Source organism: Protopterus annectens, chromosome 8.part0 (assembly GCF_019279795.1).
Source record: "Protopterus annectens isolate FY-2018-M chromosome 8.part0, PAN1.0, whole genome shotgun sequence".
Classification (NCBI taxonomy): Eukaryota; Metazoa; Chordata; order Ceratodontiformes; family Protopteridae; genus Protopterus; species Protopterus annectens.
Genome location: NC_056741.1, coordinates 1,408,838,204 through 1,408,856,661, shown reverse-complemented (window position 1 = coordinate 1,408,856,661; position 18,458 = coordinate 1,408,838,204). Strand labels below are relative to the sequence as shown.

Below are 18,458 nucleotides of genomic sequence, written 5' to 3'. Positions count from 1 at the left end.
CTCCCTTGTGGAGCGGGATAACTGTAGCTGTGCGCCACTCAGTGGTTTGTGATGTATTAAGGTTTGCAACTAAAAGTATGTCAATATGGTTTGTTTTCATTTGAATAACTGTAAGAATGCCTATGTCATACAGGATTATTAATAAAAAAACACCTTTACTAAATTAAGTAACAGGAATTACTTTTCAATGAGAACAAACAGGAGAAAAAAGGAGAGAAAAAATAAATACTATGCAAAAGGCTCCCTACTGGAAATGTTAGGCCAACACTGAGTCTCATACATGAGAATAACCTGCAAAACTGCAAAGTAGAAACAGTAAATCTCAGAACTCGCCATTCAATTTATGTTTTTGTAGGGGGTTGTCCCTCCTATGCCAATTCCACTTCTATTATACCTCAAAATTCACTTCTATTATACCTCAAAATTAAGAATACTCCAAGGTACTGGCAACCTCATATTTAGTACGTCTTTATCCACAAAAGCACCTCAGACTCATTCTTCCCAGGCACACAATGGCATGTCTTCCAATTTCATCAAGATCTATGGGCAGGCGGCAGTAGCAGTACAATTATCACCATTTTTTGGCCCATGCGCATGTCTGTGCACACTCGCATTACTAAATTATCAGCTAAGTCTCTACTACAGCTGTTTACATAAGCAGCAAAGGAAGACAGACAGCAAAAGCACCAAGCTGGGCCCAGGCTTTTTCAATGTCTGCCCTACAGACAATCAGTTTGGTGCTCCAAAAATGAACTTCAGTTCCTTATCAGAGGTATTCGTTTGTGAATTAAGTCAGTTTGCAGCTGTAACAGAAGGGTTACTCTAGGTTAGTTGGACAGCAGTTTGTTTAAAGAAACTTCACTACAATTCATTCAGTAGACTGGACATCAACTGCTTTTGGAACTGGATACAGGTAATTTTTTTTCTACATAGATCGGTTTGCATTAAATGTTATCAGTGTGGCCTTCAGATTTGGAGTGGATAGTGTCACACCAGAAGAATACTCAGTTAATGACTGTGCCTTACTATACCATGCACGTTTACTGCTATTGCTCAAATACTCAGGATATTACTACGTGGGGGGGAAGTCTACCAAAGTCCAGTCCACTGAATGCTATTGTCCCTCTTTCCCCATTACAGATGTGCTTCACATAGCTACATGTCCTCTGCAGCCTGGCCAGAACAAACCTACTATTTTCAGTCCTGGTTGGTGCTTCACCTCAGTAGTTACGCAAGAATGGAGCACAGTAGACCCATTACTTTACTCATTCTTGTAAAAGTTTGTTTTACCAATAAAAAACGTACACTAGCCTTCGTAAAGTACTACTGACCTACTACTGTTCATTTAAATGTAACAGAAAATATAGTATGCCAAAAAGTCAAGAACAATAGGAATAAAATATCAAAAAGTTTGACAACAGTGACATCAGCCATAACAGCTCCAATCAAATACACTAATTTATGGTATCTCAGGATCATAAGGGTCAGTATCAGACTACTATATTAGCAACTACTTCTACTTGACCTACCAGTAATAGTTTTGCAGCAAGCAGTCTACCTGACTTCACTACCTACTCTACAATCAGTAGTGATGATGGATTTCCAGTCAAGTGCCTACTTTCCACACTAGTACATCAGTCCTGACACTCTCACCACTTCCTCCTTAGCAAAAGCACCCTCATTACACTTAAACAGCCATTCCTTAAAATGGAAAATTCATATAAAATGTCTTGCAGTGCACAGAGTGCTACAATCATGCTCCGATATCTGGGAAAAAGTCAAGCTTGTTAAATATATCTTTGAGGTCAGACTATGAGTGGGTTATCAATCATAACAAGCTATTTGTTAGAGACATGGATACCAAGAAATTCACATGAGAGTGAAGCTAGAGGTGAATTTTATAGGTTCATAGCTGTGTACTAAACTAATGGCCCTGGAGCCTTTACAAGCCTAGCCCATAGGATTACCCTGGCATCGTGCCACCCGGCCTTAGTTCCCAGTGCCTCTGTCGAGTAAAGCCACTGGAGTGATCCCTGGGGGTGAATTTTTTTTTATTTCCCATCCACTCATCAAGATTTCTCTTGAAGAGGCCCAGTGAGGTGCTCTGCTTGACATGTATGGGAAGTCTATTCCATAGCATGGGCAGTCTCTGCGTTATGAACCTGTCCCTCCAGCATGTTCTGTTGATTGTGGTAATGAGGTTGAGGTCTCTAGAGCGTGTGGTGGGGAGGGATTGGGATTTTTTTTTAGATGTAGCATTTCTAACAGAGCTGGGTCAGCCATGGCTTTGTAAATCAAGCAGAGATCGCCTCTAAGTGGGCAATATGAGACAGAGAATAGTTGGGAGTTTTTTTAGTCTGTCTATATAGGACAAATGTTTAAGGCCTAGGATCCTCTTTGTGAGGTACTTTCGTGGCCTCTCCAGTTGTTGCAGGTGTTTAGAGGAGGTACATGCCAACTGGGGCATTGTACTTAAACTTGGCATCCATGTTAAGAACACACATTAATGGTTATGATCAGAGACCTTATCATAATTCTCTGTAGTACGTGGAGCTTTATCCACTCCATGTATTACCAGTTACAGGAAAAACAAGTGCTAAATGTTTTACTGGCGTTCAAAGTTGTAAAGCACTGAGTGAGTCTGCTTGCTGGTAATATCCTTTTTTTTTTCCTGCCACTGTTATTTGCTGGCTAGTACTGACAGACTTAAATGTTTAGCATGATACACAATCTTAAAACCTGAGGCAGAGGGTGTTTAACATTTGTTAAGACGGGGTCTTGGGCAACAGAAGTACTTAACAGATTTGCCTTTTTCTGGATATCGGGACTGTAATCACTGCTCTTCATGCACTACTAGCTTTATCTTAAAAGTCTCATGTTGGGAATGAGCAGGGGACAATGTTGACCAGCAAAGAACAGAAATTAAAACAGCTTTTTAAAAGTTTAGAACTTTGCCCTGCCCCACTTAAAGTATACGTGCGGCAGAATGAATGCTTAAGCAGTTCCTCCTTCAGAGGGAAACAATTTCAGCCTGCTGTCTTGTTTGACAGCACTAAATTGTTTTGCTGGCTTTCAAAGGCTTTGAAAGTTGGTAAAACACTGAGCTCCAACACATTTTTACCATGTGGCTCACTCCTCCACTTACTTCTGTACTAGTGCAGAGAGCAGATAAAAGCTCCAATTATCGGGTCATATTAGTCATACAGCTCTTTATTACATGTTCTTTACATGGATGTGAAGATTCACCTCTCGAGCTTTATCTCAAGGAAGTGAACTACGATCTCAAATACACAAGTTGGTTAAGATTATGAGGTTATAGTTATGAACATTGCATATGGCCAAACTAAACACTGGTGCTGTACTTACCAGCCCATAAGAAGGGTGAAACATCATGTCTGCAGCTAAGGGAATTTTCCTAACTGGTTTAAGTGCATCAAAAAGGACCCATAAAAGTAATGAATAACACAGATATTGGCAACAAACAGAACATGGAGAAAGATGAAAGACTTTGAAGGAGTCAAAGAAGAGCTGATATTCAGAAGCAAATAGTTGAAATACTCAAGTCATTTGCTTATAGCTCATGGATATACTTTTTAGGTTTGAAGTTATTGCACAGTGGAGACTTTGCATTGCTTAGAGTCTTATTGCTGTTTCTGTCTTTCTGGCTCCTCTGCGTGACCATTTTTACCTGTTGTTTTGGCTTAAACCAATAAGTGATCCATTCTCTTTTGAGATATTCTAAACTGGAGTAACAGGTGTACATAAACTTAGCTCACAGCATACACAATGGTACAAGTGCCAAAAAACATTGAGTTCCCATACGGTGTTGTCCTACATTCCAGAATAAGGTCATCTCTATCATCATCCCCAATAAAAGCTTTTCTAAAATAATGCTGCAGTCCTCCCATTTGTTTACCAGGAAAATCTGAACAAGCAAACAAGCCACTTTTTAGTGGAGGCCCAGGGAGAAAGGCTCCATGAGAAATAACAGTAGTGGATATACAACAGAATACTAAAGTAATATTAGCAGTATAACATACATAAAGTGTCAATGAACAAAGCAGAAAATAATGAAACAAACAAGTATATTTTACAGCAACATAATCAGCATTGGGTGCAATTAAGTGGTAGTACATTAAGAAAAACCCACGACTGGGTGTGGGTAAACCATGTGATACCCACAACCAGTCTTGGGTTATTGCTACTATAAAATTACATTTAAGAATTAACTTGCCTGCCTTTCTTAAAATTGTGACGCTTGTGTTGTTCTACTTTTCTCATTGCTTTAAGATGTACTGTACCTATGTAAGGCACCTAACATTCCTTCATTTGTACAGTACACCACATAGTGCAAAGGAAGGGACAGATAACACAGAGCAAAAACTCACTACAGAGATTAAGAAGAAAACGAGAGACCACACTTGAAACTCTAATATCTCGTATTAGTGACAAATGCTTTGTCAATTAGCAACAAATTAAAAGAAAGAATATGGCAAAAATATGAGAAAAATCAGGGACATTTTGCAATACTCTGAACAGTTGAGATTTATGGATTACTGACAGTCTGACAACTATAATGCTAGTTACCATTCCTCTTAACTGTGTAATGTTTTGTAGAAATAGGTTCATAGGTTGGTACTAGGCTACCGGCCCTAGGGCCTATACAAGCCTAGCCATAACAAATTCCCTGGCTATTTCTTCCCACAATATTTACTTCTCTGGACCCCTGTCTAGCAGGGCGACTGATGCGATCCCCTGGGTGAATTTCCTTTCTCCCATCCAATCAAGGTTCCTTTTGAAGAGGGCCAAGGAGGTGCTCTGCTTGACATGCATGGGCAGTCTATTCCAGAGTCTGGGGAGTCTCTGGGTCAGGAACCTATCCCTCCAGCATGTTTTGTTTATTGTGATGACAAGATTTAGATCCCTGGAGCATGTGGCTCTGAGGGATTGGGATTTCTTTAAGTGTAGCATGTCCAACAGCTCTGGGTTTGACATGGCCTTGTATGTTGAGCAGAGATCGCCTCGGAGTAGATGATATGAGACAGAGTATAGCTGGAGTTTTTTTAAGGCGGTCAGCATAGGGCATCTGCTTTAGGCCTGCGATTCTTTTAGTGAGGTATTTCTGTGGCCTTTCCAGTTGTTGCAGATGTCTTGAGAGGTACATACCAAATGCGGCACTGTATTCTACAGTGGGACAATGACCTTCTTTTTTCTGGATGAAAAGCCCTTAGTGATGAGGTGTGCCACATAGGAGGATTTCCTGACTGTTGTGGCAATGTGGTTATTAAAGGTGAGACCACTGTCCACCTGTGTCCCTAAGTCTCTTATCACACTTTTGGTGTTTAGTGCACTGCCACCTATGTGATAATTCACGGGTACATGTTTTTTCCCAAAGGGGATAACTATACATTTCTTGGCATTGAGCTTGAGCCCATGGCTCTGGCACCAATAATCTGTTTCTGTAAGGCCCTTTTGTAGAGTATCCACATAATTTGGGGATTCAATAATGGCTCCCAGTTTGCAGTCATCTGCAAACTTTGTTAGCCAGAGTCCCTTAGTGTTGGCCTGTACTTCAGAGAAGTAGATGCCAAACAAAAGAGGTCCCAGGACTGAACCATGAGGTACTCCACTTATCACCTGTCTGGAGCTAGATTTGGAGTCAGCTACTTTTACAGTGTGGGTTCTGTCAGTAAGCCAGTTGGAAACCCATTGAGTGACGTAGGGATTAATGCCCAGCTTAGTAAGTTTATCTATGATTCCAGAGTGGGGGATGATGTCAAAGGCTTTGGCGAGGTCCAGATAGGCTGTGTGGACTGCCTTACCCTTGTCCACAGCTCTGGAGACTGATTTGAAGAAGTCAATAAGGTTCAGGAGACAAGATCGACCCTTCACGAACCCAACCTGGGTGGGGTCCAGTGTTTTAAGGTTGCCAATGTCTTTGTTTATAAGTTCCATGATAATACGTTCCATGGCCTTGCAGATCAGGCTCGTCAGACTGATGGGGCGGTAGTTCCTGGGATCCAAGGTGGATCCCCCCCTTCTGGAGTGGGATACTGTTACTGTGCGCCACTCAGTGGGCACGAAGCCTGAGGTGAGGGTATGATTAAACATGACACTTAGGTGAGGTGCCAGTTCATTTTGGAGTTCATGTAGTACACAGCCCGGGATGTCATCTGGTCCCATGGATGCTGTATTCTTAGCTTTGGAGAGTGCGTTTTTTTACCTGCGTGGCCGTTACCAGAATTTGGCAATCTTCTAGTATTGAGATGGGCTATTTAGGGGGTGAAGGTGGCACTGAATCTGCCAGGATATTGACAATATCCTTGGGATCAGTATATTTAATGCCATTCTGTTGTAGCTCAGAGCAGATCTGAGCATTGCCATTTAGATTCTTGACATAGTTATAGAATGCCTTGTGGTTGTCTTTGGAATCTTTGGCAATTTTATTTTCGAAACTAGCTTTGGAGGATTTTATGAGGGATCTCAGCTTCTTACCGAGGCTGGTAAAGGAGATTTTTGCATCCTGGGATTTTCCTCTTTTCTGCAACAGTTGTTTCCTTTTGTTATAAAGTTTGTTTATGGCAGGGGAACACCAGACTGGCTTCTTTTTTTTGGAGGAGAGCATCTTGGTTCTATATGGGATGGCACGATTCATGCATGAGTGGATGTGCTCGTACAGTGCCTTAGTGTAGGACTCAGCAGTCGAACTTTCAGTTCCCGTCTGCATGGGTGTCATGAAGTATGTAACTTCTGACTTGAGTAGCATGAAGTTGGCCTTGGAGAAGTTTTTTATGGAGGTTTCCTTACTGGGGGAGGAGGTGGGATGTGGATGTTAAGGGTGATTAGCTTATGGTCTGACTTGACCAACGAGGGGTGACCATAGGTGTGGAGCATTGATTTCCCATGCTGGTAATGACCAGGTCTAGGATATTGGAGCCCCTGGTGGGACTATGGATTAGTTGATTCAGGGCACTGGAATTTATGAATTCCAAGAACCGTTGGGCAAAGGTGTTGGTGCACGAGTAGTTTTCCCAGTTAATGGCAGGGTAGTTGAAATCACCCAGTATTAGGGTGTTTGGTTGTACATTAATATTTTCCAGTATGTTTAGAAAGGTGTAGTGAGAATCTTGGGGTATGGTGGGGGATCTGTAGCAAGCTACAATTTGGATTGCAGTCTTACCTAGTGTTAGTTGCACCTGAAGAATTTCAGACGCATTGTGTTGGGCAACTAACCTGGTGGTGTGAATATCCTTGGTGAATATGGACACTCCTCCATCTTTAGTGTTTCGATCCTGGTTTGGTAGCCGAAAAAGGTGGTAAAAGTTGTAGCCTGGTATTGCAGGGGTGCTCTCCGGAGCCTTGAACCAGGTCTCAGTTACTGCACAGATATTGATGTTCACCATTTTTAGGAGTGCCTCGACAGAGTGCATTTTGAGGTTTAGACTTTTAGCATAGAGTAGCAGTACCTTCAGATTTTGCATGCTTGTACCCGTTACAGTGGTGGTGTGGTCCTTTGAACTTTGCCTAAAAAAGGCACTATAGGGGTGGCAAGAGCCTTAGCCAGTAACCTGAATCCCAGGGGCGAAAGGTGCAGACCATCTCTGGCAAAACATCATGGTCTGTCGATCATGCTGTCCCAGACAGAGATATACTGGATCCCTTTTGAATGACAACAGAATCTTAGCCAATTGTTGAAGTCAATCATTTTGTCCTTATATTGTGGTATCACTCTGGGGGAAGGCAGGTTGCTACTCAGGGCTAGGGACATACCTGCCAGGGCCACATGATCCGAGAGATGTAGTCCAGGGAGATACATCTCAAGCCATTCACTCCGACATGGACAATGACAGAGTCATATTTGTACTTATTGTGGAGTGACTTGAATGCATGAGTTACGTGGCGGATCCTGGCACCCGACAGGCAGCTCACTGTACTTTTCTCCTTGTGCAGCCTGGTGAGTGGGACATCAGTGTGCCTGACTATAGAGTCACCTATGACTAAAGTGTTAGGTACGTTGTCTTGCCTTAGGGGCTGTTGCTGAGTGGCACACTGGTGTTTTGAGCTGCGTGACACTTTGGTTGCTATTGGTGTTTGTTTGCATTTCAGCTTCAGAGGTCCTTGTTGCTTGGGCAGGTTACAGTTAAGGACCTCTGCATATGTGGATTTAGTGTTGCTATGTGTAAGCGTTGGTGGTGTGAGTTTAGATGGCCTATGTGTTGCTTGAGGTGTAGTGCGAGTGTTAACCTTCTCCTCTTGACTGTCTAGCACAATCTTGGGTGGAGAGAGCATTGCTTCCAGTTTGGCTATGTAAGTGCATCTCTCACAGGTTGTAGTGTAGGGTGGTAGGAGGAGAGGGTTGTCTGTGTACATGAGGCAATTGCTGCATTGCTCCAGTATGCCCAGATTCACCAAATGGACAGGAGAAATCAATGGAAGCTGACCCTTGGACATGCCTGGTTTGGTGCCTTTTTTTTTTCCCCCCTACCTTAGCAAGGTACTTTGCAATTATAGACTGTTTAGTGCCTATGATTAATTTCTCCTTATTAATAAGGAGAGTTGAGCGATTGTATCAGTTTAAGGCTTCCTAGTGCTTTCCAGGTGTTAGAGTAAGGGCTAGTCATAGAGATGCTTAAAGGTAAGATGAAAAAAAATGGTTTACCCTAAACACTGCAGTGTGCACTAGCGAAATTAGATGTGAAAGTAGGTAATTTAAGTTTTACCTGTCTAAAAAGTTAAGTTTTAGCAGAGAGTCGCTATTTTTAAAACAGCAAGATAGATTGAAAGGGGTGATCACTTTTGTATTCCGGTACTATGGAATACAGTAGAATGGCCAATAAATTTAAATAGCTGAAGGGGAGTGATTTCACAAAATGATAATTTTGTGCTTACTCACAAAAGCCAGTGAAAGCAGAGAGGAAATGAGATATATGGTCAAATTAACATAAGAGGCAGGCAGCTAGAAAGACAGTGGTATTTAAGAACACGACAGTGACAGGGTGTGGAAAATTTTCTTCCTGACTCACAAGAAACAGAGCTGTGGTGTCAAGTTTTAATATGCAATTAAAAGCAGAACACAAGCAAAACACAAGGTAAAGAAAACAAATCACAGCACTCAAAATATGAAAAGGCAATAAACCAATACAAAATACAACAAATAAAAAGCAAACCAACCTTTCCCTCACAGCAAAGTGTAGCAGTATCTTCATCTGTAAAATAAAATTAAGGATGGTGTTTTTGTCATATTCCAGTACAAAGCCTGGTCATTGAACAATACTTAAGTAGCCAGACTTTTTTTGTATTGGTATACGTTGGATTTACAACAAACATGTTGATTGGGCTGTACAATTAGTGTGCAGTTTTGAACTGTAATAACTCTTAATTGCATAAGGATAGCAGAAACCCGAAAACATAATATTATGAAATACATAATACACAACCTAATATTATGAAATACTTAATTCACAAAGAATTTCACACATACAGAGAAATATAACCTTGGCTTTGATAAAATGCAGCTTCTTTGGATTGCACAGTATAGTCTACCGCATTAGAACTTGGTCAACATGCAAGCACTTGTGTGATAAAGCAATATTGGAGGCCCTTTCAACAAAAGCAAAGTGCTTAAATTTGCTGCACATCAACATCTCAATATCCTCAATCCACCTTTGTTCCATACAGAACTCGTGCGAGGGTTTAGACCTTCAGGCCTAGATGTTCACAAAGCAGGAAGAGTGATTTCTGAGAAAACAGCTCCCTGGAAGATACAAAGGCAAAAGGCTACCAGGAGGAGACAGATTTTGGAATGAAGCTATAAATCAGGACAATAATAAAACTGCATATATGTATGCACATAAAGTACTAGTGAGGAGAATAGAACAATAAAAATAAAAAAAAAAGGTGAAACTGACACTTATAGGAATAAAAAGCGATAAAACGGAGTGAAATGGCAACAATACAGAACCAGATATATAGAAAATATTAAAGATGGACTACAGATATTGGGAACAAATAGTGCAATGAGAAAAGGTGAATGATTGGGAAGAAGTCAAAGAAGAGTTTAACCCGAGAAAATGAGATGAAAACGAGGACAGGAATGCAATAGAGGGAAGAGACCCAAGCTGACTGATTTATTGGGGGTAATCAAGAACTGAAGTAGCTTCAAATAATAAAAAAAAAAATAATAATAATTAGTAGGTCCCTGCAATGCATTAGTAGAAAAGGAACATACTAATTAAGTAAGAGAACAATAAGATTACGGGAAAATAGTTGATAGCACAGTGAAGAAATTTGCAAAAAATCACCCAGACATGCAACTAAATCCAGGTGGTTTCACATGGAAACCTCTATATAGATATTTCTATATACCAAACCGATTACCCAAGATACATCTGTAGCACATTTCACCGACTGTGGAAACTAACACTGATGAAAGGACAAGCTGGGAACACATGCTTTGGGACTGTAGTAAGTTGACAGACTGGAAGGTAGAAGTGCAGAATTTAAAAAGTACAAATAACAAGAGAGTTATTTCTGTTGAGCTGGGGACCCCAACTTAAACAGAGAGAAATAGCACAACTTTGCTTAAGCAAGTATGGAAAAGGCAATAACAACGGCAAAGAAATTTAGGGAACCATCTACATTAATGGAAGTAAATTGATTAATTAATAAGCAAAAAGATAATTAGACATTCTAGTAAGATACAGTTGGGGGCGGCCACAGTGGTGCAACGGTTAGCGTTGTCGCCTCACAGCAAGATGTTTTCCGGTTTGATCCTCGGCTGGGGTGCCTTCTGTGCAGAGTGCCTCCCTGTGGTTGCGTGGGTTTCCTCCGGGTGCTCCGGTTTCCTCCCACATCCCAAAGACATGCTGTAGGTGGATTGGACACACTAAAACTGGCCCTAGGCATGAGTGCGTGCGTGTGCCTTCCATGGAAGATTGGGCACCGGGCTGGCAACTCAACATCGTAAAACTCCACTGCCAATCATGAGCAGATAGGTGATCTGCTATGGTGACCCCTAACCAGGAAAAGACGAAAGAATATGTGAAATAACTGTATTAACTATAGGATGTAAAAACCAAAGAAATATAGTACGAAATATTTAAGAATTGTACACATTGCACTCTGTGATTCGATATGTGTTAACAGAATAAATATATGAAATGATAAAAACTAATTAAATGGAGTGACATTTATTGTCTTGAGTATGTACCATGTGTGTATACATACACATACAGTATAGTCAAACACATATACATTATACAAAACACTTTTTTGTTGTTTATCAGAAAAAAATAGAAGGAAGATTACTCCTTGGTGTTTTTCACTAACAATCCTGCTTCATTCATCTAGGAAATGCATACAGCACCCGATCTTCCTACACCAGGCTCAAGTTTTGATGCATTTTAACAAACTGCAGAAATCCCGGATAAAACTACATAGGGTAAGGTGGGAAAGGTTGAAACTGTTACAGTCAATAAAACATTTTTGTTCAGTTTCTGTAAACCTTATTTTTGATATTTACAATACAAATTATTTAAGACATCATACTAAACAGGCACACGTGTCTACTGCAAGTAGGGAGACATCTGTAGTTCATTTTACCAATGCTCATCTGGAAAGTCAAAACACGTCACCACTTCTTTGACTCAGTGGTTAGAAGTCTCAAGTTCTTTATGAGACCCAAAACCTGTTGCTGCATCCTAAAAGGTTGCCGAACACCTCTTTACTGTGTATTCCAAGCTGAAAACAATAAACCCTTCCCTGTTTTGAAGGCTATAGTTTAGAAATACAGTATGCATCACAGGCTCTAAAGGACAACTACTTCTCAAAACAAGTCCTGTTTTTGAAATGTATGCCAGCCTACAACATATTTATATGTGGGACATAATGACCAAAGCATGACTTAAATCATCCCCCTTACCCCACAGTAGCATTTCTATGGTCATAGGCTGAAGTAGGCAACCATTTGTAGTCTAGCCACTGCAATCTCCACTACTTGCTACTCCTTGTAGACTGAGACTAGGAATACATTTGCAGTTCTACCCATTCATTCATGTAGGTTGTATTTCAAGAAGGTTATGGAATCACTTCCTAACAGTCAAGTAAGGCATCTTTCATGATATCAGGTTTGGTTTACGCTGTGGTGAAGGATAAGGTCTTTGGAATGAGTGCTCAAAATGGAGATACGTGAGGCTCTGTAGGTCAGGTATACATCACATCCAAAAAGAATGTATGTAGGAGACTGCTTTAACCTGTTCTGCATAGGTAAAAGCCCTCAGGCCATTGATTTTCTTTGGGAAACAGTCTCTTTCTATATGGATCACTACTCTGGGCAGGTGCATGACAGACAGAGAGCGCGTGTACAGTACTCAATTATGGATCAAAAAGGGAGGAGTAGAGTGGCTTCGTCACAACCCTGGCTATTTGGTGTTCGAGGCTGAACTCACCATCAACAAGCAGGGCTACTACAACAGAGTCTATTTTGAATGGAATACCATTAATATGGTAGGGTGTTCCTGCTTGCCAAAGGATCCTTGAAGTCAGCTCTTATGTCAGAAAAGTAAATGCCTAACAGTAGAAGCACCAGTACCGAGTCCTGGGGAACACCATTAGTAAATAGCCTTATTTGAGGAGACTGTACCCCAGCTTTAATTTGATGGGTACTGTCCATGGCCCAGTTTACTATTCATAGGCAAGTACTAGGTTAGCTGCCCTTGTAGACCATTTTAAGCCTAGTAAATTTCCCTTTTGGTGCTCAAATTAACCTATTCCACTTGCTGTTAACACTGGCCTTACCCATCACATTCACTGGTTGACATTCAGTTTACCTAGGATACCGGAGTGAGGAATGGTACAAAAGCTTTGGCTACATCTGGGCAAGCTGTGTACTGACTGCTTTTGTCCAAGGCCTCAGTGATTTTTTTTTTTTCCAAAGAAGTCCACCTGTACCCTTCACAACTCAAACTGATTTAGATCAGGTGACTTTAGACTGCTAATATCCACATTTATGGAAGTTCACAAAGATGCTTTCCATTATCTTGCAAATAAAGTTTGTAAAGCTTATGGTTCTACAGTTAGCAGGATAAGTGGTGGATGCACCCTTCTGTAGGGGAATGACAACTGCAGTTCGCCCAAGCTCTGGCACAAAGCAAGAGGAGAGGCTGAGGTTCAACAGGTTGTGCAACAGATCAGAAAGGTAGTGCTTCATACTGGCAAATAAGTGCTCCTGGCACACTATTTCTTTTCCACCTTCCAGAGACTTGGTGTTCAGGGATGATGCTTTTTGTGGGTGTGGGTGTGGGTGTGTGTGTGTGTGTGTGGGGGGGGGGGTTGCTGACAAGGTGTCCAGCATGTGTAAGCTAGGTACTGATAGTGGAAGTTTGAACTAAGCTTTCTGCCAATGCTCAGCTATGTCATCATGGGCAGAGATGGTACAGCCATTATTTATCAACTCAGAGCAGAGTTTGGTGGCATTTCTAAAGGTTTCTGATACAGCTGAAGGACTGTATTGTTTTTGACAGAGAAGGCAATTTTCAATTTGTACTTGCCCTTACAAAATTTGACTGTTTCTAAACTCTAACTTTTAAGCTTAATTTTGAGAAGGCTTTTTCAGTTTTTGTTAAGGAAGACGAGTTTTCTCTTGTTGCAAATCTTATTTATACTTTGTTTTGTCCAAAGGGGCTTATTCCTGAACCTGGCAGTATACTTATTAAGGATCATGACCGACGCCTCAATGCATGTACTGAAGTAAAAACAGAAACCCTCCATGAATGCAGCAGTGTTTGTTGTTGCATCTTCAAGTGGAAGGAGACTTGCAACTCCTCAAGTCATCATACAGCTGCAAAATTTGCTCAAAGAAATCTAAAGGTGGTAGGGTTTTTGTGAGAGTTGTGTGTGGTCTTCTAGTGGTAAGAGCCAATGATTAGACAAGGAGGGTTAATTACACGTAGGAGCACAAAGGCAGGAGAGCTTACAATGCAGTCTAATGACAAAAGTATTAATGAAATCTAGGAATCACTGAGAAAATTTGTGGTAGAGGAAGTATCCCAATTAACAGATGCATTATTTCATTATCTAGCTCCATAAGACTAGAGGTGAAGGAGTGACAGCTACAGACTCATCACAACAGGATATAAGCGTACCTTCAGCAGAGGATCTAGATAGGTGAAAAGCACCGAAAGCCTGATAAAAGGAGATGTCTTAATGCACAAGAACCATATTCCAGTAATGACAAATGTCTATGTTCTAGAGTTAGCAATGCTTCAAAAGGAGGACAGGTTTCTTATTTACGATGCTAGAACTCAGCAAAGTACAATCCATATACTGGCCTTGTTTAGTTAGGTTGACAGAATAACAGGTTTATGTTGCATAAAAAAAATCCTGGCCAATGTTCTTGGCTCCCTTGGTAAATGTGCTGGGTATGAATGAGATCCTGGGATACATTTAAGAAATCGGGTCCCACATTTCTTGCTTAATATTAAGCACCACATTTTAAACTCACAGTGCAAAATACATGTACTCTTTTCCTCAAACTGGGGTCATAAACACATCTTTCTCATTGTATGCGGTCAATCATGGCCGCCTTGTTTCTTTTCCACAAGCCACAAACCTACAGAGTCTTTGAGGATGCACATTTTTCAGCAATTAAATGCTCAAAATCAATTGTCCCAAAATGTCAGCCGTCACAAACCTTTCTTGCAGAGAGTTCAGCTCACAGAAAATCAAATTAAATTTTGTTATAGAAAGAAGGCTCATTACAACATATTTTAAACATAACTCAAAGTTAATAGAAGAAGTTACCCATACTTTGTCTACAGACTTTTATAGTATGCAATAATTCTAAGTAGGGTAAATGACTGGAAAGGGTAGGGCATTATAATCTCATCACCTGAAGAGACAAAGTGGAGAGGGAATACAAACTACTCTGTAAGAAATGGAATGCATACTAAAAAAAAAAAAAGTTACATTCATACATCTGACCTATTAGGTCACTTTGGGCGAGAACAAAAATTAGTAAAAATTATAATCTGAAACAATAGCACTACACAAAACAGCATGACATTTAAGTTTCTAACCATAGTGGCCCATTACAAAGTATAGGCATCAGTCTCTCTTAGCCCACTGCAAAGGCACACATTCTGGACATACAGCAGAAAACAAATCAACCCAAAATAAAAGTCACATTTATATCTTGCTGTAGTGGCACTGACAGCCCTTAACCACTGAGCACCTTTAAAAGTACAACACTCTGCCCTAAAATGTAAACATTTAGCACAGCTCTAAGCTACCTTATTGCACCTCAGCATGAAGACATCACCCATTTCCATACAATTATGGAATCAGAACCAAATTACTAACCTGTCGCAAATGATGGGCTGTGCACCGTTCAGTGGACTCCAGCAATTTTTCTCGTTATCCAACTGTCATTTCATAAAAAAGCCCAGAACACAAATTCCAGAAATCAATGGTACTCAGAAAATTACAGTTCCCGTCTTGCTGAAAAAGTGAATCTTGCCACTTTGTTTCAGACTAAATAATGAAGGCTTACAGTTACTCCAAGCTGTTCTGTTCAATTGATGTAGAATTTTAGAATTTTAATACCAGTGCTGCTTCATTTTACTTCTTTCCTTTAATTTACACAATTCTTTTCTAAACGATTTTTTTCTATCTTTAAAAGTCCGCCTGCCCTCAAAGAGGGTGACCTCCTCACTCTAAGAATTTCTCCCACAACCAAAAGGCAGAAAAGTGGAAGATATGCACGCAAAACTGCTGAAGCCCTACTGTAAGAGAGGAGTGTGTGTTGGGGGGGGGGGTAACTTGATTTTTACAGTCAGGAAGTAAAGAGGAGCTGGACAATCCTAGAGAAGATGTGTGGGAAATACAGGGTTACAGAATTAAAGGCTCCTCTCTTTAAAGGGGTGCATGTTTTTCAAATATAAAAGTTACTACTTTACAAAGCACATGAAGGTATCCTACTCCCACCAAAAAACAACAAAACTAATGTGGTGAGAATTCCCTTGCTCACATAACTTCAGATTTCTCCAGTCCAAATGGAAATGCAGTCTAGTCAGCAACAGATCCCACAGAACTCTGCAGGTAAACACCACTCCCTCGCTTCCAAAAGGATGTTTTTTATGACAACACTAACCTGGAAAACTTCCAGGAGAAACGACTGGCTGATATAGGAGCTCCAATCTACAAAGAGGGTGGGATGCGACCACACAGGGATGCAGAGCAGCTGGTATTACAGAGTTGTAACTCCTGATCCTAAAAAGCTCCCTTTCCGCTTCCCGTCCGCAATGAACACTACTGCGGCCCTGTCAATGAGTGAGCGACAAATGCACTGATGCTGGGTAAATTCAGTTTAGTTGATAGTTAATTCCGTGTTCTTCCCACAGGCTGTCCCATTCCAGTGTTACTTGAACTTTGTTTGTTTCAACTTTTTAAAGTTGTCACCCCTTGATACTACGTCCGCACCGCTTCCTGTATTCAAACAGAAACAAAACACCATAACTTACACACACCCGTCACCTGTTGCCAATCCCAACTGCTACCGCTGCCTTGCCTTTTCGGGATTTTTTTCCCTTAGTCTCTTACTGGCTATCCTTCCGCCTGAATGCTCGCATCCTTCTTACAGCCTGTCATCATCTTCCGCTTGGAATACAAAATAATCCGGAACAGCTGGAGTGGGGAAGTTGATTGAGGCACATCCCTTAAACTTTATTGAATAGCAGGGCAGTTTTGGACAAGGAATTTACTTATGTTAAACTGTTTTACTACGTAGCTGAGTCGTGTGACAGCTATCAGAACTAACAGTAAAAAAAAACCTCGAAGTAATTAGTTAAGTTTTATACTGTATTGAGCCTGTTGACTACACAATGTAGGATAAATCAAGCGGCTTGCAACTTTAGGTGGACTAACGAGTTAATATCCTTTTTTTATCATTTTTATCGTCTTGTATCAAAAAGATGGAAATTAGTCCAATTCTATATTTCTTTAGTTTAACTACTGAGAGTATCTCTTACACATTGTGAGCTTTTGAAATGGAATTTTCATTTGATTGAGTACTGTGCTATGAAGTGCGTCTTATATCTTTATGTTATCAGTTTGGACTTTTGACAGTCATGTTATTGTTTATCTTTTGCGTTACTTTGTATTGTTTATATTTTGCATTACATGACTGTATATTGTTTGGAGCGTTTCTCCTCAGGTCTCCACTGAAAATGGGTTCCTGGGTCAGCTGGACTAATAAATTAAACTGAGCCACCAAGGAAGTTCATCTAATTTGAAGTGGTAATCTTTGATACTTGGATGAATACTGTAAAAACGTACTTATAGGCAACTGCTAAGATGTTGTTTTACATATTTCTTATATTTCTTGTTCTACTTTTCTAACTTGTTCAGTCATGTGAGATGCATTCTTTTGTTTTCATTATCTTTATTTCATTGTATAATTACTATATAATTGTTTGAATGTTGTCTTCATTATAGCATATATACACATAAGTATGTCTTTTTATGTCCAGTGTTTTTGTATTATCAGGTAAACAGTGTTGATTTATTTTTAGTTTATATTACATGTTTTTGTATCCCAAGCCAAGCTCTAACTGAAAATGGGTTTTAGACCAGCCCACACATCCAGTTAACAAATACATTTGTAAATGCATGCATACATAGAAAAATAAAATATGTAATTTTCTAGTTTTTTTTTTTTTTTTTTTTTTGCACCAGACCAGAGTACCAAACTAAAAGTGTCCCAAAATAAATAGTGCCATTATTGCATACTAATTGCCATTTGTTCCAAATTGACACTCACACCTAGCTGTTTGTTTTAGACTGCATGAATTACACAACATAATTTATTCAATAAACAATTGTGCCATTATATTATACAAAAGTCAGTATTGATCCCTTACAGTACTTTACCAGCACTTCATTTTATTGATTCCACTGCCTTCTTAACAAAAATTGGCAAAAGCTAAAGCCAGACAAAAAATTAATTGAAGCTTCAACCACATAACCATTTATAAGACAAAACTCAAACCAAAAACTGTTGAAGATTTTTCTAAGAGTATACTTCCTCAACTTTAAAAAATGCCTCTATAACCCCACCCAAGTCTAAATACTTAGCACTTATAGTTGTAACAAACAGTAAGTAACCCAAGTCTAAATACTTAGCACTTATAGTTGTAACAAACAGTAAGTAACCATCCTACTCACACATCCATTCTTCTACTTATAAAACAGAACTTTTCTATGATAATTGAATACTCTTTAGGTATTCTGCTGCACTACGTGCACAGTATATGTTCATATTAAGTATGCAATTTGGGCTTAACCCATGTCAAAATCTTAACTTTTTTTACGATGGTGTTTGCATTTTTTAATTTCTTTTCTTGTTTATATTTATGTTATGTAAATTATGGAGCTTTTATGTCTGCGTCTCTGTTGAAAAGTGG

The 18,458-nt window shown here is 40.0% G+C and overlaps 1 protein-coding gene across 2 annotated transcripts in view; it reads right to left on the bottom strand.

The window, feature by feature from the left end:
• Nucleotides 1-16,717, bottom strand: part of ARHGEF12 (Rho guanine nucleotide exchange factor 12) — a 3,716,336-nt gene extending 3,699,619 nt beyond the window's left edge. For both annotated transcript variants that reach the window (XM_044081016.1, XM_044081015.1), the window contains exon 1: nt 15,358-16,717. The gene's annotated coding sequence lies outside the window, so the exon portion shown is untranslated. The remainder of the gene's footprint in view (nt 1-15,357) is intronic.
• Between the last annotated feature and the right edge of the window lie 1,741 nt (nt 16,718-18,458).